The sequence below is a fragment of the Vulpes lagopus genome, chromosome 9, assembly GCF_018345385.1.
Source record: "Vulpes lagopus strain Blue_001 chromosome 9, ASM1834538v1, whole genome shotgun sequence".
NCBI classification, from domain to species: domain Eukaryota; kingdom Metazoa; phylum Chordata; class Mammalia; order Carnivora; family Canidae; genus Vulpes; species Vulpes lagopus.
This window is the reverse complement of record NC_054832.1, coordinates 75,683,879-75,705,849: the sequence shown is the minus strand read 5'-3', so window position 1 is coordinate 75,705,849 and position 21,971 is coordinate 75,683,879. Positions and strand designations below refer to the sequence as shown.

The following is a 21,971-nucleotide window of genomic DNA, read 5'->3' as shown; positions in this document are numbered from 1 at the left end:
GGACTATTACTCAGCCATAAAAAAGAATGAAATCTTACCATTTGCAACAGTATGGATGGATCTAGAGGGTATAAAGCTAAGTGAAATAAGTCAGTTGGAGAAAGACAAATACCATATGATCTCATTCATGTGGAATGTAAGAAACAAAACAAGTGAACAAAGAAAAAGACAAACCAAAAAATATATTCTTAGTTACAGAAAACTGATGGTTACCAGAGGGGAGGTGTGTGGGGGATGGGTAAAATAGGGGTAAAGGGGATTAGAGAGTATACTTAGGAAGAGCATTGAGTAATGTGTTGAACTGTTGAGTCATTATATTATACACTTGAAACTAATATAACACTCTATACTGAAACTGAAAAACAAAACCAAAAGCATAAAGTAAAAACTAAAAGGGAACAAAAAAAAAAAAACCCAAACAAAAAAACCTAATAGCTTCCAGTCACAAAACACTCATATTTAATTTCATAAGTTCTACATATGACATACAAAATGATCATCAGTAACACTGAGTGATTCATTATATGCCAGTAATTATGCTAAGTAATATTATACATAATAATTCCCTTATTTTTTGCAACATTTAAGATATATATTTTAACTATTTCTTTTTGGGGTTGAGGAAAAAGATACAGAGATTATACAACTTGCCCAAAAGCAGAAAGTTAGTATGAGATCCAAGAGTTTGGACCAACTTCAGTTTACAACATTTATTCAATAAAAATTTCACCTGAGGAGCTAGTATGCCCTTTTTTAGCTTTGGATATATAAGAGCAAACAATAGGATAAAATTGCCTATTCTCACAAAGGCTACATCTTAGCTAGGTGACATGAAAAAAAAAAAACTTTTTTAAAGATTCTACTTATTTACTCATGAGACACAGAGAGAGGCAGAGACACAGACAGATTGATGTGGGACTTGATCCTAGGACTCCGGGATTACAACCTGAGCCAAAGGCAGATGCTCAACCACTGAGCCACCCAGGTGTCCCAACATGAAAATTTTTTTTTATCTATACAAAAATGCAATTATTTGTAATTAAAAATAACTCTAAAATATCTGCTTGTACTTTTGTTTTATTCTTTAAAGATATGAATATTTTTGACTTAACAGTAATGGCCATTGATTGTTAACAAGAACTAAAAACCATAACAGCTACATATCCTTACAATTTCTACTGTGAGAAAAGCTAGTATCATCCCCATCAAAAAAAGTTCAATCATCTCTCAAAGTCACAATAGCAGAAACAATCAGTTCAAATCTATGGCTGGAACTAGAAGGAAAGAACATGAATGTACCACTAAAACACATATAGTAAATACATCCCATGACTTGCCATTTTACTGTTCCATTAGAAATCCCAATACTTGCTTTCCCCCAACAATTCTACCACTTTCTAGAACCATTTTTAAGCCTTCATTTTCCTAAACTGTACTTCCTAAATACAACACAAAAAAATATCAAGATTATGTAAGGGGAGTGAATGGCAGAACACTTCAAAACTTGACAAATGGTAAGGTTTGCAAGTGAAAAATGAGTCACCAGCCAAGAACTGGTGTAGTCCCAGGTTATGGGAGAACAAGATTCCCCTGGGTACACAGATAACATGGTTCCTTGCAGGGGGCAAAGACTGGAAATTCTTCCATATTGTGGGTCATCTTTACACAGTGGGATTCTCCGAAAACTTCACAGCTAAAGGAATGTATGTACACAGAAGAACTTACGTATGGTAGCCAAGAACACAGCTGAGTGAAATACTGAAAGCGGTCTCCTTTGCTCTGCAGCCCCCAGAGCTGTGCAGGCATCATGGTTCCAAGGTAGAAGTGGAGTCGCAGAGACCCACTCCTTTACCAGTGCTGCGTTTCACTACTCAGGGTACTCACTGGGGGGCCACCAACATGGCAGGGACTCCACAGCTTCTGCTGGCAGCAGAGTATAACCAGCAAGAGAATGGGGGACCCAGAAAGTCACCTGTCTCAAGCCACACTTTCAGAGAGCAAGGCAACTCAGGATCTGGGAGTCCCTGGGCAGAAAGTATTGGGTTGGCCTCTATCCCCAGCCTGCCAAGCCCATGATCACTTAGGTGGTCCCTGTGTGTCCAGAAAAAGATCTCCAACTGATAGCAACTGAGCATGAGCACAAAGCATGCACACCACCCTGGATGGCTCATTCTGGACACATGGGACAAGGCAAGGGAGAAGTTTCTTCTCCTGTTACATAAAAACCTACATAAACAGCCTTGATCTTGCATCTTAACCAGCAAAGCCTAAATACTTATCTGGTCCTTTACAAAAAAAGTTTGCCAGCTTCCGCTCTAAGGCTTGAGCAACTGCAGCCAATTCACTGAGAGCTTGCACATACCTGGGTTATCACCAGGCATCTAACAGTCAAGAACTGAAGCCTAATGGTGAACACATGCTGTTTGCAACCATAACACTCCCTGGAAATGATAGCAACAACAGCAGAGAGGAAGCCCTCCAGGAGACAGGCCCAATTTCCCAGCTAGCTTTCTAACACAGGACCAGATTCTGGGCAGGTCACAGGAGTTACTCATTTTCTGACTTATGGGGAGGGGAGAGGGGAGAAATCCAAAAAAACGGATGAATCTTTCCATTACCTGCACTTCATTTATTTAATCCAAATATCAAAAGATGGGATCTGACTTTCTCCTCAAAACTGGTAAACGGGACAGTGTTACAAGTAATTAAAGGTTAACAGCCTTAAAAAAGTTTCAAGGATCCCTGGGTGGCTCAGCGGTTTAGCCCCTGCCTTTGGCGCAGGGTGTGATCCTGGAGTCCCGGGATCGAGTCCCACATCAGGCTCCCTGCATGGAGCCTGCTTCTCCCTCTGCCTGTGTCTCCGCCTCTCTCTGTGTGTCTCTCATGAATAAATAAATAAAATCTTAAAAAAAAAAATTTCTATGAATTAGTAAGAAAATCCTAAAAATCCACAATAAATAGTGTATGAGAAAGTGATTCAAGTAGTTAACAAATGAGAAAAATACATGAAACCTTCTCAGTAAAGGAATACAAATCTGAAAAAGGCATTATTCTCACCTATTAAACAAGCAAGAGTTTCAGACTAAGATTCCTAGATTTTCAATCTAAGAGAAAAGATATACAATAAAGTAAAATGTTAGTTTGAACAAAATTTCTCTTTGCATAAAAACACATAATCCATAACCCCACTGAAATAAAGGCAGTGACAACCTAGAGCAATAACCAAGTAGCCACAGCACCTTGTAGAGTAAAGAATTCACCTTATTCAGGGGCACATGGGTGGCTCAGTCAGTTAGGTATCTGCCTTTGGCTCAGGTCGTGATCCCAGAGTCCTGGGATCCAACCCCACTGATCCCTGCTTAGTGGGGAGCCTGCTTCTCCCTCTCCCCCCCTGCTGGTGTACTCTCTCTCAAATAAATAAATAAAATCTTTTAAAAAAATAGAATTACCCTTATCAAAGAGAGGTCTGGCCTTTATTCTTGGCTATGAGGAGAGGAACCTGAGGAATGTCCTGCTTGATAAGGAGTGTCTGTTTGGGGGCTTTAGAACAGTCTAACAATGTGATTGATTTATGATGGCAGCTTTAGGATATACAGTATCCATTCCCATCTCCAGAAAAAATGGAAACTAAAGCCATTAGTTGGACGACCTCCAAGAAGAGCTAGAGACTAAAGGTCTGCTACCATAGAAAGATGATAGAGCCTCAATAAAAACCCCAGACACCAAAGACTCAGGTAAGCTTCCCTAGTTAGCATCACTCTAATGTACTGTCACACACTCTGGCTAAGATGAAGTAATTCGGTCCATGACTCCATGGGAGAGGGCAACCAGAGGTTCTGCATTTCAAACCCTTCCAGACTCTGCTCTATGCACATCTTCCTTTGCCTGCTTTTAATTTTAATGTGCATCCTTTTGCTAATCAAGGAAAAGGAAATCATAATTAAGCAAATCATAATTAAGTACAGCATTTCCCCAAGGTCTGTGAGCCATCCTAGTGAATTCTCAAACCTGAAGGTGGTTGTAGGAACACCAAATCTGTAGTCAGCTGATCCAAAGTGCATGGTCCTGGGCACCACCAAACAGGTGGCTGGTATTCAAAGTGAGAGAAGTCTTATGGAGACTGTTCCATCTAACTTCAGAATATTTGTACATATAACTCTAAAATCACTGTACCCATGTTGTGGTTTCTAAATGGGACCTTTGGAGAAGTGTCTGATTCCAAAAATCTGAAGTAGAAAAACGTACTGATCACATAAGCCTGTAAGATTAAGATATGCCATTAAGCAAAGAAGCTACCAAAGAATAATAAGACCAGGTCAAAAGGGAAAGAAAGCAACTTCAACAGGCTTTCGTGACTAAGATGGCACTGTCTGAGCATACAAAGAATACTTACAAATACTGTGTTATATACTACAATTAGTATAAACTCTGTAAATATTCATGTTCATAATGATACAAAAAAGAAACCAACCTTCACTGAGTTAGAGTAGCAACCTATTCTAGAAATAAAAAAGGGAAGGATTTAAGGACTTATGCTCTCTTTCCAACATAAATTATACTTCAGATAATATAGTGAAGAAATAGCTTTTTGTAGAAAAGCTCCAACTATTACTACAGGAAAAATATGGAAGATGACAATTTCGCAATGAAATAATGGATCTAGACATCAATAGACATTAAAATAACTAGAAGAAATCTGACAGATTAAGCTTGATGACAAACATGAACATACTGATCACCTGTCACACTGCTATCAAGTTTCTGTGTCTCAACCGGATGCATACAGTTTACCTATAAAATATTCTTGCCTATCTCCCCCCAAAAAAACACAAACCCCAATTTAAAAAAACTTTTACATCTATGTATAGTTATCAGTTTATAGGTAACATGTGGTGTAGGGGAAAAAAATAGTATTATAAGAAAATAACCAGCTAAATTCAGAAATAAACATTCTATAGGACAATGACCTAACTTAATGGCTTCAAATACAGAGGAAAAAGTCTACCTATTAAAGAAAATGTAAGAGAGATAATAATCAAATGTGTGGACTTCTTTGGATCCTAAAATAAAACTACTATAAAATATACTTTTGAAATTAAGCATGGAAATCTGAAGATAAATTTAAGTATTAGACTATACAGAAGAATTACTATTCCATTTTGGTCATGACAATGGCATTTTAGTTATGAAATAATGCATTCTGGAAAATTAGTGTCTAAAATGATATTTGAGATGTTTTAAAACAGTCTAGCAATAACGAAAGCAGAAGGTGGAGAGAGAGGGAAAGGTAAATAAGGCAGAAGGACAGTTAAGATCACCAAAATACCAGTAACTATTAAAGCACATGGGACGGACAGATTAGATCCACTATAGTAGTCTCTCTACTTAGGACAAACGGATGGTTACTAGAAGGGATACACAGGAGGGGGTGGAGGGATGGGCTAAATAGGAAATTGGGATTAAAGAGTGCACCTGTCCTGATGAGCTCCAGGTGATGTATGGAAGTGCTGAATCACTATATTGAACACCTGAAATTACCACTATATGTTAACTGGGATTAAAATAAAAACTTAAAATAAATTCTCTCTACTTTTATGTACGTTTGCAAATTTCTACAAAATAGTACAAAAGTTATCACAAGTATTTTGATAATCATATTCAGCATTCATATATTATAGCTGGAGATCCACTATAAATAATTCTGACTTTTTGGAAAAGCAATTGGTGTTCATGAGTAGGTAAGTGGAAGTTTCATAAACATACATTTCTCTTAACCTAATAACTGTACCATAAAGTTATAGTTCAAGTATATACAAAATACTTCACTACTTGTGAAGAGTGTTAAAAATACTTGGCTACTCATTCATCTATTCATACAGTAAAACAAGATATACAATAATTTTTAAAAAGCTTATAATGTTGAATGAAAACAATACACATAATATGACCACAAATGTGTAAAAACATGAGAGAAATACACAATAACAGTAAATAAATACCTCTAGCACTGGAATTAGTAATAACCCAGTAAAAACAATTTAGCTGCTGCCAGAATACACCACCTTCCTGGTTATAATCTGACCTAATGTGAAGGAAAAACAACTGACTCATATAGCAAGAGCTTAACGGACCTGGTTTAATTTTTTTTAAAAAAACATTCAAGAGAGACAGTGAGAAATAGCATGCAGGAGATCAAGCATTAGCAGGAAGAGGGAGAAGCAGACTCCCCGCTGAGCACAGAGCCTGACAAGCCTGACACAGGGCTTCACCAGGACCCTGGGATCATGACCTGAGCTGAAGGCAGATGCTTAACCAAGTGAGCCAACCAGGCGCCCCCTGATTTAGATTCTTAATCTGCTACTTATAGGTTGAGTTGAAAAAAGTACCTTATACTCCACTCCCTAAGATTCAATTTTCTCACCTAAAAGGTAGAGAAAACATTTTCCTTGCTGGAAATGTTCTTGTAGGTATACTGTTCTTCAAAATTTACAAGACACAAGTTGTAAGAGAAGGGGAGGTGATGGGGATAGGGGTGCCATGACATATAATTGAAACAAGATTAGGCCATGAAATAACTATTCATACAAAATGATGGTTACATGTGATCTATATTCTATTGCCTATTTCTGTTAACTTCCATAATAAGTAAATATAAAAATACAATAACAAAACAAAACTTACAGAACACTTCCAGAGGTTTCTCACACCTTCAAGAGAACAAAAATAGTATAGCTAAAAGCTTGGCTCAATAAACTGGTTTTTCTGTATTTTGGTTATGTTTTTGTGTTTGCTTTTTTTCAGCAATGCTAGGAGTTATTCACTAACGCAAGTCCATTCTGTAAGAGGCTGCTGTAAGGAGCCCTGTCGGCTCTAAACCTAACTCCTGACAATGCCTATATAAGGGTGACATGCATGTTAGAAATTATGTGTCCCACACTTCCTGAAGTTCATGCTGGACAAAAATTTAATTTCCCCCCACAGCTGTTGTTCTTTTTTTTGCGTGTTGATAGCAAGTTACTGAAACACTTTCTGAAAGCATCTTTTCACTGTGTTAAGACAGTGCTAAGAAATTATTTTCCGTAATTTCTCAGAGAATTGTGAACTTGTTAAAAAAGTCTGGACCTAGCAGATATATCAAATCTCAGCACATCGTATTTGCAGCCAACCCACGAACAAGCGAATATACAAAGAATATATAATATATAGGGGCTCTGTGAACAATAATGACAAATAAAATGAAAATCACAGCTTCCTATGAGTAAACACATATATTCAGAAATATATAAATCAAACTTTCATTTCATACCAACACCTATCAACATACAAAGGATCTGCAGTTTTCTTACTCTCAAACTACACTCTCAGCCTTTAATTTTTCAACAAAGATCACCACAGACATGAAAAATAAAATTTACTTCCAAGTTACGAGTGTTCCTGGATTATCACTGCAATGAGAACTTTGACCTTGAGGACATCCAAAACGTCTGCCTATTCAAGATTCTGTAAGATAAAGTTGATGTACAGGCTCAAGCCATCTAAGACACCAAAGTGTCTCTTCAAGACAGAGACAATCTTGTGAGGTGAACAAAACGTAACTAACAATTCAAACTACCCAATGTGAAAATAAACAGTTAACGTCCTGGAGTTTCATTACTCTTCACATGAGCATTCGGTCCTATTCCATACACAGGGACAGGATACAGATCACCATTTTTCCCATCACCTAAATCTCTTTATAAACTTGTCTGACCTGGGAACCCTGGGTGGCGCAGCGGTTTGGCGCCTGCCTTTGGCCCAGGGCGTGATCCTAGAGACCCGGGATCGAGTCCCACATTGTGCTCCCGGTGCATGGAGCCTGCTTTTCCCTCTGCCTCTGTCTCTGCCTCTCTCCCTCTGACTATCATGAGTAAATAATAAAAAAAAAAAAAAAAAAAAAATTTTAAAATAAACTTGCCTGACCTTAAGTTCTCTCTTCCGTACCTTAGCTCCTAAATTGTGAAAGTCTTTTCTGAAAAAAAATCTACTTCTGTCTTTAGCTGTTACGAATTTTTATGTGATCACATCATAGTTTCATAGCAGAGTTTGTTTGGCTCAAGAATAATTTTATTTCTGTATTTATTTTTTTTCCATATTTCACATATTGGACACAATGGGTGTTGGAACAAATTTTTGGGTAAGCGAAAGTTTTAATTCAGATTCTAACCGAAAAGTGTGGTTTATAAAAATTATTATATGCTTTAAATGGGTGCCAAAAATTTTATTCATAATTTTTAAAATTCTCTTCTTAAAATATAAAACACCCAGAATGTGATCCTGGAGACCCGGGATCGAGTGCCCCATCGGGCTCCCTGCATGGAGCCTGCTTTTCCGTCTGCCGGTGTCTCTGCCTCTCTCTCTCTCTCTCTCTCTCTCTTTCTTTCTCTGTGTCTCTCATGAACAAAATCTTTTAAAAATAAATAAATAAATAAATAAATAAACAAATAAATAAAAATGGCTTCCATAAAGACTGTAATTTAAGTCAGTTATGAAGTTTTATTTAATTATATCTTCTCTAGACAATCCATGAGCCACATGACTTTATCAACTAAAAATCTGTAGTTAAAAAAACTTCCTCATTCCTATACATCAAGATTTCCATTTGGTAATGTATAAAATGGGAATGTTCGTAATACCTATCTCATAAAGCTTTGTGGAGGGATCCCTGGGTGGCGCAGCGGTTTGGCGCCTGCCTTTGGCCCAGGACGCGATCCTGGAGACCCGGGATCGAATCCCACGTCAGGCTCCCGGTGCATGGAGCCTGCTTCTCCCTCTACCTATGTCTCTGCCTCTCTCTCTCTCTCTGTATGACTCTCATAAATAAATAATAATAAAAAAAAATAAAATAAATAAATAAATAAAGCTTTGTGGAAAACAAGTAAAATTACCTATGCAAAGAGCTTAATATTTAGTACAATACCAACTGCACATTACATAGTCCAAAATGTTACCTAGGAACAGGAAGTAACTCTTGCAACATAAAAAGTGCTCAAGAACACCTACTGAGTGAGTAGGCTCTCACAAGTAGACATATTGTTAGAATACTACTAGCGGTAAGTGATCAACGAAACAGACCTCAAGTAGTTAACTGAGAAAGACCTCATCCAACTTGCTAAATTTTGGTAGTTTCCTTAGAGCCAAGGTATCCCAAGCCTCTTTAATTAAAAAAGAAAGATAATAATCTTCTCTACCTTAAACATCTCCAGAGTTTCTCCTGCTGACCGGGATTCACCAATGGTAATCAACTCTGACGTCATATATATAGTAAGTACCCTTTGGTCTGCATACCACTCTCTTCTACTTACTCCCAATTAAGCTATCTAATTCAGAGCTTACTACTGTGTATCCAAGCTCTGACAACAAACTAACTGAGCTCCTCTACTCAGTAGATTTCATTTCAAATCAATCCACCCTGGGGAACACTACCAACAAAAAATGTTAGAGGTCTTATTTTAATGTCACTTTAACTCTCCCCAACTGAAAATGCTTCATACCATCTACTCAACTGTCTAAATTTTTTGGAGTAAATATCCAATATTGTCTTTCTGTGCCTGTGCCTCATTACATGAAACTCCATACCATTTAAACTGATCTCTTGATGAAATCATAAGCCTGAGAGAGATAATAAGTCTTGCCTTACTCATGTCATTTCATTGTCTCTATTTTATAACCATGAAGTCACAAACACCTTATCATAAAGTCTTCACCAATCTACTGGCTGTCAACAGTGTACCTAAAGCACTTAGAGCCCAGAACTTTAAGTTTCAACTAATCAAATAGTGTTTGTATCCAGAACATAAAAATGTCTTTCTCTATATTTTTCCCCACAGGTGAAATGCCTTACATTCCCCCAAACCATACTGTAAACAGGTAGAGAAAAATTGGCCATGCTTTCCACCTCTCTTCAAGACACCACAGTACCTAACCCACTACCAAGACATTAGATAATCAATGAATGAGGCCAAGGCTATGGAGAAGGACTAGTGCAAGAACCACAACTGTGAAAAACAAATACAAATGGCTCAAAGAGAATCCACAGGAATATTTTGTAAGAATGTACTATATATCCTCTATGATTGCTATCAAAGTAAGATGGCCCAACAAAGCTGAATTCACTCCTTGGTATATAATTGTTAAAATCTTAAGCAAAAGGGGCATTAGGCATTAATAACCAAGCACATCTTTGGGCATCATGAAAACGAACAGAACTCATCCTGAAAAAATACTGGAACAGAAGATAGATCTGGGTTTTAGCCCTAGATTCACGTCTTTCCTTCTGTGACACGAGAGCCTTATTTCACCAAATCTCAGTTTCTTGACCTAAAAAAAACTGAGAAGGGCACACTGGCTAATTCCTCCAAGTTTTTATAAAATGTCAGATTCACATTAAATTCCGTTCTAACTTACTTGATGTGCCAGTTTCTAAAGATTAAAAAAAAAAAGAAGTATATGCTCTCTCCCTTTAAAAAGCTCAATCACAGGGGATCCCTGGGTGGCGCAGCGGTTTGGCGCCTGCCTTTGGCCCAGGGCGCGATCCTGGAGACCCGGGATCGAATCCCACGTTGGGCTCCCGGTGCATGGAGCCTGGTTCTCCCTCTGCCTGTGTCTCTGCCTCTCTCTCTCTCTCTCTCTCTGAGACTATCATAAATAAATTATAAAAAATTTATTTATTTTTTTTAATTTTTTTTTATTTTTTATGATAGGCACACAGTGAGAGAGAGAGAAAGAGAGAGGCCGAGACACAGGCAGAGGGAGAAGCAGGCTCCATGCACCGGGAGCCCGACGTGGGATTCGATCCTGGGTCTCCAGGATCACGCCCTGGGCCAAAGGCAGGCGCTACACCGCTGAGCCACCCAGGGATCCCAAATTTTAAAAAATTTAAAAAAAGAAAAAAAAGCTTAATCACAGGGCAGCCCAGGTGGCTCAGCAGTTTAGCAGTTTAGCGCCCCCTTCAGCCCAGGGCCTGATCCTGGAGCTGGGGGTGGGGGGTGGGGGGCGGGGAATGGAGTCCCACGTCCAGCTCCCCCTGCAAGGTGCCTGCTTCTCCCTCTGCCTACATCTGTGCCCCTCTCTGTGTCTCTCTCATGAATAAGTATATAAATAAAATCTTAAAAAAAAGCTTAATCACATAAAATGAATGACAATACAATGTGGTACATACAATAGAGGTATGCAAAAGTTGTACTGAGAAGAAAGGAGCATGAGTCCATGTAAAGGAGGTGTCATTCCAAAAAATACCAAAAAAGGATATGCAAAATTGAGTTCCTGCTAGAAACCAATGATTTACCCTCCTCAATCACATTTGCTAAAATTTAAGAAGATAAGCTTAGCAAATCACTAATCTCCTTGAAGAAATCAAACATTAAGAAGTGTTAACTCTTTTATCAATTTACGAAGTTGGGATTGCTCATTAAGCACACTTTCCCCTGACCTACATAAAATCTATCAAACTTCTAAGTGGATTGCATCTAAATGATCTAAGAACTATATTCTTACACACAATGGTAAACTGCCAGCATTTAAGTCAACTGCTGCTGAGTTACAAATTAACTTTATGCACATAAAATTTCAGCCTAGTACATAATCCAGTATTACTTTCTACCAAAGTCAAGATTTGCTAAAATCTGCCCCATACTCATTTTCTATAAAAATTAATTTTTATAAAATGAAATCATAAATATGACTCAAGCTAACCCAGTTTTTTATTTATTTTTTTTTATTTATTCATGAGAGAGAGAGAGAGAGAGAGGCAGAGACACAGGCAGAGGGAGAAGCAGGCTCCATGCTGGGAGCCCCACATAGGACTTGATCCCGGGTCTCCAGGATCAGGCCCTGGACTGAAGGGCGCCCTAAACCACTGAGCCACCTGGGCTACCCTAACCCAGTTTTAAATTAAAAGCAATAGACAAGTAAATAATTGACAATATTTTTTCTTTCCTTTTTTTAAAAAGGTTTTATTTATTTATTCATGAAAGACACAGAGAGAGGCAGAGGGAGAAGCAGGCTCCATGCAGGGGCCCAAGAAGGTACTCGATCCCAGGACCCCGGGATCACGACCTAAACCAAAGGCAGATGCTCAACCACTGAGCCACCCAGGCGCCCTGATATAGATTTTCTTAAAATTATTATGTGGCCCCCCTTGCCTAAACAGTGTCTTTAGTTTCTGTCCATTGAGACAATAACTATTAAGTCTCCATTATATATATATACACCTGTATACGTATCTACCTCTATACACGCGGGGAGAGAGAGACAGAGACCCTGTAGGAAAGAGCATTTATCAAAACATGTCAAACATAGTCTAACAGCTATTAAACCTGTGATTCTGGCCCATTAATAGATAACTTATGGAACAATAGATTCAAATATATCTTCATATAAACAATAACAGAATTTCAAATTGGGGGAAAGGATAAATTGTTCATGCAACAGTACTATGACAAATGGCTATCTACAGCATGCAGAAAGATTAATTCTACTGAAATGTCATCAGTTTTTTACCCTTTAGGTTACTTCTGATGACCAGAAGAAACAGTGTTGATTGATATCTCACAATGAGCACACTGCCAGTTTTGACAAGAACAGAAATTGGTACAATAGAGATTTAATCTGGCAATATGTATCAAAATTTAAATTGTATAAATTAAAATGTACAAACCACCACCTACCTCTGAAAATATTGGAAGCAAATAAACAGACAAATGTACAAAGGTATATACCCAATGAATTTTTATTTTTAACAATGAAAAATCAGAAAGCTATCAATCTTGATTTGTCAAATTACGGTACAGCTATGTATTATTTAGACATTTAAAATGGTAGCTCTTTACATACTGATTAGTGATACATTTATTACTTAGTAGGAAAAGCAAGTTATAGTATATATCATGTGATTCAGTTTGTGGATTTTATTGTTATTTTATTAACTAATGGTGAAGGAGTACATGTACACAAAAGCATTAAAGAAGTCTGGACTGCAGCAATTTTTTCTAGCTATTTCTCCTGAGGCAAAGAAAACAAAAGCACAAGTAAGGAGACAATCAACAAAACTACAAGACAACCTATTGCATGGAAAATATTTGCAAATGACATATCTGATAAAGGATTAATATTCCAACTATATAAAGAACTTATAAAAAAACCCAACACAAAGAAAACAAAAAACAAGAAGACATGAACAAAAATTTCTCCAAAGAAGGTATTCAAATGGCCAACAGACACACGAAAAGATGTTCATCATTACTTATCAGAGAAATGAAAATCAAAATTGCAATGAGATCATACCTCCCACCTGTCAGGGTGGCGAAAATGAAAAGCAGAAGAAACCAGTGTTAACAAGGATGTGGAGAAAAATGAACACTCCTGCAAATTGGTGCAGGCACTATGGAAAACAGCATGGAGGTTCCTCAAAAAGTTAAAAACAGAACTACCCTATGATTCAGCAATTACACCACTGGGTATTTACCGTCAAAATATAAAAACACTAATTCAAAGGGATGGATGCACTCCTATGTTTACAGCAGCATTATTTACAATAGAGAATTATGGAAGCAGTCCAAGTGTCCATCAACTGATGAAAGGATAAAGATACGATGTATCACACACACATTCCCCACAAGAAAGAATATTATTCAGTCATGAAGAATGAAATCTTGCCATTTGCAACGACATGGACAGAGCTGGAGAGTATAACGCTAAGTGATATAAGTCAGAGAAAAATACCATAGGATTTCACTGATCTGCGGAATTTAAGAAACAAATGAAATAAGAGGTGGAAAAAAGAGATGAAAACCAAAAACAAACTTTTTAACTATATAGAACTGATGGTTAACAGAGGGGAGGAAGTTGGGGGGATAGGTTAAATAGGTGATGGGGATTAATTAGCACCTTTATGATGATGATGAGCACTAGATGATATACAGAATCACTGAGTCACTACACCTGAAACTAATAACACCGTGTTAACTACCTAGAAGTAAAATAAAAACCTAAAAAAAAATTCTGGAACAATTTTTAGCATCAATTTTGTTACAACGGCTATTTCTGGATGCAGGACTTTCACTTTCCCTGGTCTCCTTTAAAAATCACATTTATAGGGATGCCTGGGTGGCTCAGAGTTTGAGCATCTGTCTTTGGCTCAGGGCATGATCCCAGCACCCTGGGATCGAGTCCCACATTAGGCTCCCTGTGAGAAGCCTGCTTCTCCCTCTGCCTGTGTCTCTTTCTCTGTGTCTCTCATGAATAAATAAATAAAATCTTTAAAAAAATCACATTTATAATCAGAGGTAAAAATACTTATTTCCATTTTGAAAAAGAAAAAAAGACAACACTTTTTATGCAACACCAAGAAATAAAGAACCTGAATATGTTGACCTTGAAGAGCCAGTCCAACTAAATAAAAGAACAAGACAATGACCCCCACCTACTATTCCCATTCTAGCCCCCAATCTGCCATCCCAGTGTAGGTTTGCCTTCCCATTCAACTATCTTCCCTACATGGTCACTCATATTTAGTTCTCCAACTGTTACCTTTACATATATGTAAGAGGGAAAACAGAACTGTGAAAAGAAAATGAGATTTGGAATCAGAAGAGCTGTATGTAAGTCCTATTCCCACTAACAACTGTGTGACTTAGACTAACCTGATCAAACTTAAATTATTATTATTTTTTTGTTTGGTAAGATTTTTTAAGTAAGCTCTACACCTAACATGGGGCTCGAATTCACAGCACCAGGAGTCCAGAGACAGAGCCAGCCAAGCGCCCTTAAACTTGTTATTTTCATTACAAAAAGAAACTCCCAATCTCACAGGGTCGATGTGAAAATGCAAAGAACCTACAGATAAACTGAGGAGTTATGCAAACTGATAATGCAATACAAAAGTCAGTTACTGTTGGTTAACGAACCCAGGTCTCTGCCCCCAGGCACGGGACTAGCACTCAGCTGATGCTAAATATCCTCCATTAGGCTATCGTGCTTCTGATACCACAAACTTGACAAATCCACATTTTAATTCAGTGCTTTTCCTTTGAAACTATTCCCTAACTTCTTTTGTTAAAAAAGCTATCATTCTCCCATTGTTCACAACTTCAGTTATTTCCATCTAAAAGCCTATCCATTTTTCCTTTAGAATCCAATCCTTAATTTTCCAATGACATAACTCTTATTTTAGAGCCTGGAAACCCTTCTTGCTGCCTTTAAGGCTCCATCTTGCTCCAAGTCTTCCTGAGCAGTTAGAACCAGTTACACCAGTTATTAACTACTGTCTCCAGGCTGCATCCCTCAAGAACCTTTCCTAGATCCTCACAGTTGCCTACAGCAAGACACAAATCCATGGCCTACCACCCTCTGTAGCTTATAGCTTGTAGCTCTCTCCTGTGACCTCAAGTACAGTACCTCACAGTTTCACTGAATTTCATTATGTCTTCTCCTTTAAGAGTGTGAATTTGCCAACTCTGGCTTAAAGCTACACAAATATTAAAATAAAAGTACAGGCTTTGAAGCAAGATTTACCTCTGTGTGAATCCCATCTCTCCCAATGAGGCTCAAATAACCTTTGCACTTCAGTTGACCACCCATAAACTGAAATGATACCTTTGACGGAATGTATTTCGGACTCCTTTCCAGCGCAAGGACTATAATAAAAGCTCTAAAAATGGTGGCGATTATAACTTTAACTCTGACATTCATGGACTTCACAATTAAGCCCTAGTTTACCTTTCTAGAAATATTTCCAACTACACTTCTACATGAAACTTATATTCTCTCACTTTATATTGCCCTGCTGGAAACAATTCCCCCAATTTCTGCTAATCTGATTTTTACTCATCCAAGTACAGTGCAAAAACATGGTTCATTAGCACTACTGGGAAGTTTTCCCTAACCGTGGGTGGCCCACAAGTACTCTTTTCCCTCTGAATTTACAGAGCTCTTACTAGCTACATAAGGTAGTAGAAATTATCAGAGGAAAAAAAAAAAATCTCACATCATAAAAAGACATTTGCCCTGCTTGGATACTCTTGGGATACATTCAGCTACAAGTGAGGGGGCGAGTGGCAATATAAAAGCATCTCCTTATATATATATATATGTATAAAACACTATCCAATTTATCAACTGAAGATTTACAATTTCCTCTTTGAGAGGCTGCCACCATAATGATTAGGTCAGCTATTCCAGTTTACTGTCAACTATTTAAAATTTAAAATTAGCTTCCTTATGGGGAAAACAAAGGAAAAAGGCTTCAATTTCTGAAGTCCCAAACTGAATACATTTACGTCATTACTCACTCTCAATTTGTTAAACATCCAACATTAGCCAGAAACTGTGCTAGGTGTTGGAATTACAATTTCCCACAAGTTGCTTTCAAGTCTAGTAGAATTCACAAAATCTGGACAAACTAGATACGTTGGACCAAAAGTTTCATGGAGAAAGAACAAGACTTAGGAATAATTGTCTGATTTGTAATTCTGCAAATTGCAGAATTTGATTCCATTGAGGGGTCACTGCGTGCTGCACCAATGAAAATAATGTTCACCGCATGCGGAAAATCTTAGGTTACCCAGGGGACTGAAAATGGGACTTCGAACCCTCCATATCAGATTATTTCTATCTGATCCTACCTTTTTCTCTGCCAAGGGGGGAAAAAAAAAAAGAAAGAGTAAGTCAGCCATTTTCCTCACATTCTCCCAAAGAGAACCTTTTCCATAGAAGTTCAGAGCCTCCTAAACAAAGCTATAACTAGACAAGCAACTTCATATACAGATAGCACCAAAAGAATACAGACAACAGGAATACTTTTAATAGTATGGCTTCTGGGCCTTTTTCCCCTATTCATACAAAAAAAAAAAAGTATGTGTATATACAAACAGTTTGGTTTTATAAAAATGAGATGATGAACATCATGCATATGCTATACAGCTTGTTTGAATTGAATAATACAATGTGGGAATATCTCCATCAATACATATAAATGTATTCCACATTTGCTGTCCTGCCATTCATAAAAATTATGTAAAATGCATGACTTGCAGATAATTTGAATTTGTAATATTAGTAAGTCTAAAAAACAGAAGTCCCAATACAGAATATCACTAGATGTCATTTTGAATTAGCCTCACTCATAAAAAACTTAATTCACTTTGTAATTATTATTGTATTTAAACATGTTTTTTAATATATGCTATGTCACTTTGTAACTTCTGCTTAACAGAAATCCAAAAAGAAAGTTAAAATGAAATTCAGTCAAATTTACTAGATAACAGTTCTTCCTCTAAATTATGCCACGTATGGAAGCCACATCCATTTTTTTCTGTATTCTTGTCAGCAATTAAAATAAAACATCCAGGACTGTGCACAGTATAATTTTTAAGGGATGGCAATACCAACTTGTGACATTCCCTTTAAAAGTGAATTCAGGTTTTCTAAATTCTTTAATATGGACATAATTATATGTCTGTAGCAAAAGTGTTACATTTCTACGCTTCATTTTATGATAGTTTGAAAATGAAACCAAAATTATATATAGCAAATATTGAATTAGCTTTGTTCTATTAAACAAAGACTATCTGTAAACACCATAGCAACATCAAAAAAAAAAAAAAAAGGATGTGCACATCTGGAATTTGCATACAATGGCTAAAACAAGCATGGATATATTAACAGTACGGTACTAATCTGACTAATATTTTAACAGATATTCTGGATAGCTGCTGATCCACTACATGTAGAATATGAGGGAAAAAATTATGTGTATAGTCCCAAACCAGTAACAAAGAAATGGAAAAGAGATTGCAATTATTTTCATCCCTTATCATAATTACAAGCCAATAGATTATTAGAATTCAAAAGAGCAAAATCTTGGAGGTGGGAAAGAGGGTGGGGTGTCATTTCATAATACTCAGGGTACTCACTAAACAGCTATGAAAGAAGAAACAAATCAATGAAAGAAAGGGTGCATGACAGCACTCATGTAAGGAAAAGGTAATTTAAAAGGACCTCAACTTTACTGAGGGATGGAAAGAAATGCCATCCTCTCAGGGACCATACCACAGAGGTCTTCTTACAGGCAATTAGGTTTATTAGGCCCACAATAATAAACAAATCAGAAATGTGATAATTAAAATTTACATACTTTTATGTACAACAGTAAGTACAACATCAACCTAGCACTCTACAATCTGCTTCTCTAGCATTTTATCTATTCCAGTCTCTCAAAGCAGCCAACATTCGCAATTTATCTTCTTTAAAATTCCCCATGGTTCAAAATTTCCTACAATCTTTTATTCAAAGGTTACATACAAAGTTCTTGTTCATCATTCATGTTGCAGGAGCTAAAGCTGTGTTGCAGGGGTTTAACATTTCTTGAATGTAGTACAAGTTGCCTTCTAGCCTTTCATGCTAGAAAGCTTTCATGCTGCTGCGTTTTCTGGAACAAATCTCTGTGGCTTTTGCGACGGGATGGTTACAGTACGGTACTGTTTCCGTGCTATTACCCCAGGCCCCTGAGTATCTGTAGAGTCTTCACTATTACCATTCTCAGAGTACCCTCCCGTTCGTTGCTATTAGTCCACCTGCAGTACCCTTTCCATTTTTTCTTGTACATGCCAATCATCTCAGAGCCCTCCCGTTTACTACTCCTGCTGCCAAGAATGTTTTTGCCCCAGATAGTCACACGGCTAGCTTTCTCACTTTTCCTGGGTCTTCATTCCAAAGTTACCAAAGAGTGAGGACTTCTGAAGTTTCAATCCCCTAATCCTGATACTCATCTCCTCTCTTCTGCTTTTCCTCCACTTCCTAGCATGTATCTTTTACTCCATATTTTTCTCCAATGAGTATGGGGATTTGGCTTGTTTGCTGCCAAATTCCCATCATTTCTTGACCAGTACCTAGCACAGAGTAGGTACATGATAAATCCCAAGCCAACACGTGTTGAGGTGACTAGGACATCTTTTTAAGGAAAAGTGATGTGACTTATATTCATGTCAGATCATGCCTCTAAAATATCCCCCTACACTCCGTAAAACCCAAATCTCCTTTCAGTAACTTTCTTTCAAACTTGCAAATACTGCAAACTTGCAATAATGCTCCAACAGTGTAAGTCAATATTAACTGTATGAATGAATGTATATAGAGAGGTACTGCCAGATTTTCACTTGAGTTCCTTGAGCCACTATTATCTATACTACAAATGAAAAGCTTAATTGGGATTAGAAAAGAGTGTTATGCAAAAAAAAAAGGACATTTTACTAAATATTCCTGTTTTATTTATTTTTTATTTTTTTTTAAAGATTTATTTATTTATTCAGAGAGAGAGAGAAAGAGAGAGAGGCAGAGACACAGGCAGAGGGAGAAGCAGGCTCCATGCAGGGAGCCCGATGTGGGACCCGACCCCGGGTCTCCAGGATCACACCCCAGGCTGCAGGTGGCGCTAAACTGCTGCGCCACCGGGGCTGCCCACGATTCCTGTTTTAAAAAACAAAAGCCACATATATCTGCAAAGTAAAGCTTGTAGCAGGTGCTCGAACATTTGATGAATGCATGAAGATTTAAAGACAGTCTCAAAATCAGAAGCCAAATAAAAGCTCTTCTCAGGCTAATACAATAAAAATTTAGGTTCAGAAGTGTGGCTTTTCAAAAACAAAGGTCTTGTGTCGTCTGCCCTTTTGGACCTTATGAATTTGATTTGCTAAAAGTCAATCTGCCACGCATCCTGAACTTGTATTTGTTAGCAAGAGCCAGAAAAACTTTGAGACAAGAGTACTGCTTCACCCAGTCATCCAACATCAAAAGAACTTGGTCAATAATTAACCGTAAATTTGACTGACATGAAAAGATTCAAAATCAACAAAATAAAATTACTTTTAAAAAGTAGTCTGGGGGGGGGGGGGGATCCCTGGGTGGCGCAGCGGTTTGGCGCCTGCCTTTGGCCCAGGGCGCGATCCTGGAGACCCGGTATCGAATCCCACGTCGGGCTCCCGGTGCATGGAGCCTGCTTCTCCCTCTGCCTGTGTCTCTGCCTCTCTCTCTGTGTGTGTGTGTGTGTGTGTGTGAGTGAGACTATCATAAATATATAAAAATTAAAAAAAAAAAAAAGAAACAGAAAGCAAAAAAATATCTTCTCACCCCTAGCTCATAAACCAAATAACCTCCACAATAAAACCCCCACGGTACTGGGAATGGGAGAGACCTCTTTGTATCAAATATAGAAAGAAATATAATAACGTGATTCTTGGTCAAACATAGATGTGCCTATTTAAAAGTCGCCTCCTCCTAAGTTCCTAACTTCCCAATTCTTTGGGCCAATCACGCAAGCAGCATCAACACAAAGACCTAGAAACCAATACAGCGAAGCTGCAGGCACCTTTTCCCAGGGCCCAGATCCCTGCTCCATGCACCTGTACCTACCGTGACCTGGAAGCAAACTGTCCCCTACAGCTTAGATTCCTGCAGTGATGACTCCATCAGCGGAGAGCCCTTTAGTCCTCCTTGGCATCCCGGCACACGCCCCCTTCGTGCTATGACCACACTTTAAAGAGTCACGATGGAAAAGACGAGATCACGACACCGCAACTACACACCTGGCGCATCCACCCACCAGGCGGTGGAGGACACTACCCCCCTCAAAAGCTGCCATTTCTCCTCTTCTTCGGCTTCTCCTAAGGAAGTTGTGAAACCGGCAAACACGCCCCGTCCCAGATCGCATCGGCGGGGCCGGCGGAGGCTGAGTCATCGCTCCGAGTAACTTTACACCCGTCGCACTCCGGGGTCTGGACAAAGGCGTCTCCGCGATCCTCCCGCCGCGCGCTGCGCTCGGCCTCGGCCCCGGCCCAGTTCCACTCTCCGGTGTCTCAGGTCAGAGGCGGCCTCAGGGCTGAGCCCGGCCGCGGGGACGACGGCAGAGGATGCGGCTCCCCGGGCCCTGCGCCGCCCCGAAGGCCGAATCGCGGCCGGCCCGGGGCGCCGGCGGGGGGGAGCCGCCCCGCCCGCCCGCAGCCCGGGGGCCTCCCCGCGGGGCCACACCTGCCGCGGCCGGAGGCGCACACACCTGCGCGGGCGGCGCTCGGGGCCGAGGTCGCGGGTGGGGGAAGGGGCCGCGGGCGGCGACGGCACTCACCTGGCGGCGCCTCCTCCTCTGCCGGCGGCAGCAGCACAGCCGGCAGCCCCTGGCACCATCTTCTGCCGCCGCCTTCTCCTCGGCGGCGGCTACCAACCGCCCATCGGCCCCGCCAACCGACACAACCGCCGGCGCCCCGGGTGCCGGCCACGGCCCCAGACTCGGGCGGGAGGGAGCGGCCGGGCTCACGGGTGAGCTTCAGGCCCCTCGGCTCTGGGTCGGGGGCCGGGGGTCACGGGGCCGCGGCCGGTCAGAGCCGAGGGGCCGGAGCCACGCGGGACCCCGAAGGCAGCGCCGAGGGCTCGGCAGGGCCGCGGACGCCGCCGCGGTGGGGTTTGTTATTGTCGACTCCGTCCCTTCCTCCGCGGAGCATGCCGGGAGGCGGCGGGCGGGGGCGGGGGGGGCGGAGGGGCGCGCCGGGCGGCCCGGGCGGCGCGGGGAGGCGCGCGCAGCTCCGGAAGTCGGCGGGCAGCCGGGAAGGGGGCGGCCCCGCCCACAGTCGCCATGGGCCTGGCTGCGCCTCGGCTGTCCCCGGGTGACCCGGAGCCCGCGCGGCTGCCTGGGACGGTGCGGGCGGCGTCCGGGCGCACGCCGCTGCCTCCAAGGGGACGTTGACCTTCCCCGCTACGGCGACTTGGCCCGAGCTGGGATTTTGGATGAGCCCCAGGTTGGACGCTTGGTCCGTCCGCCTGTCGCGGGTCTGCGGGCCGCCTCCCGGGCCAGGCTCTACGCCCGGCTAGGCCGGCCCCGCCCCCGGCCCTCCGGGCAGCCCACAGGTGTCCCCGCTCGCTGCGACTGCGACTGCGACTGCGGGGCGGCA

General features: G+C 40.3%; 1 protein-coding gene across 2 annotated transcripts in view; it reads right to left on the bottom strand.

Annotated features, from left to right (window-relative positions):
* Positions 1-21,486, bottom strand: part of RB1CC1 (RB1 inducible coiled-coil 1) — a 98,303-nt gene extending 76,817 nt beyond the window's left edge. For both annotated transcript variants that reach the window (XM_041768476.1, XM_041768477.1), the window contains exon 1: positions 21,152-21,486. The gene's annotated coding sequence lies outside the window, so the exon portion shown is untranslated. The remainder of the gene's footprint in view (positions 1-21,151) is intronic.
* Between the last annotated feature and the right edge of the window lie 485 nt (positions 21,487-21,971).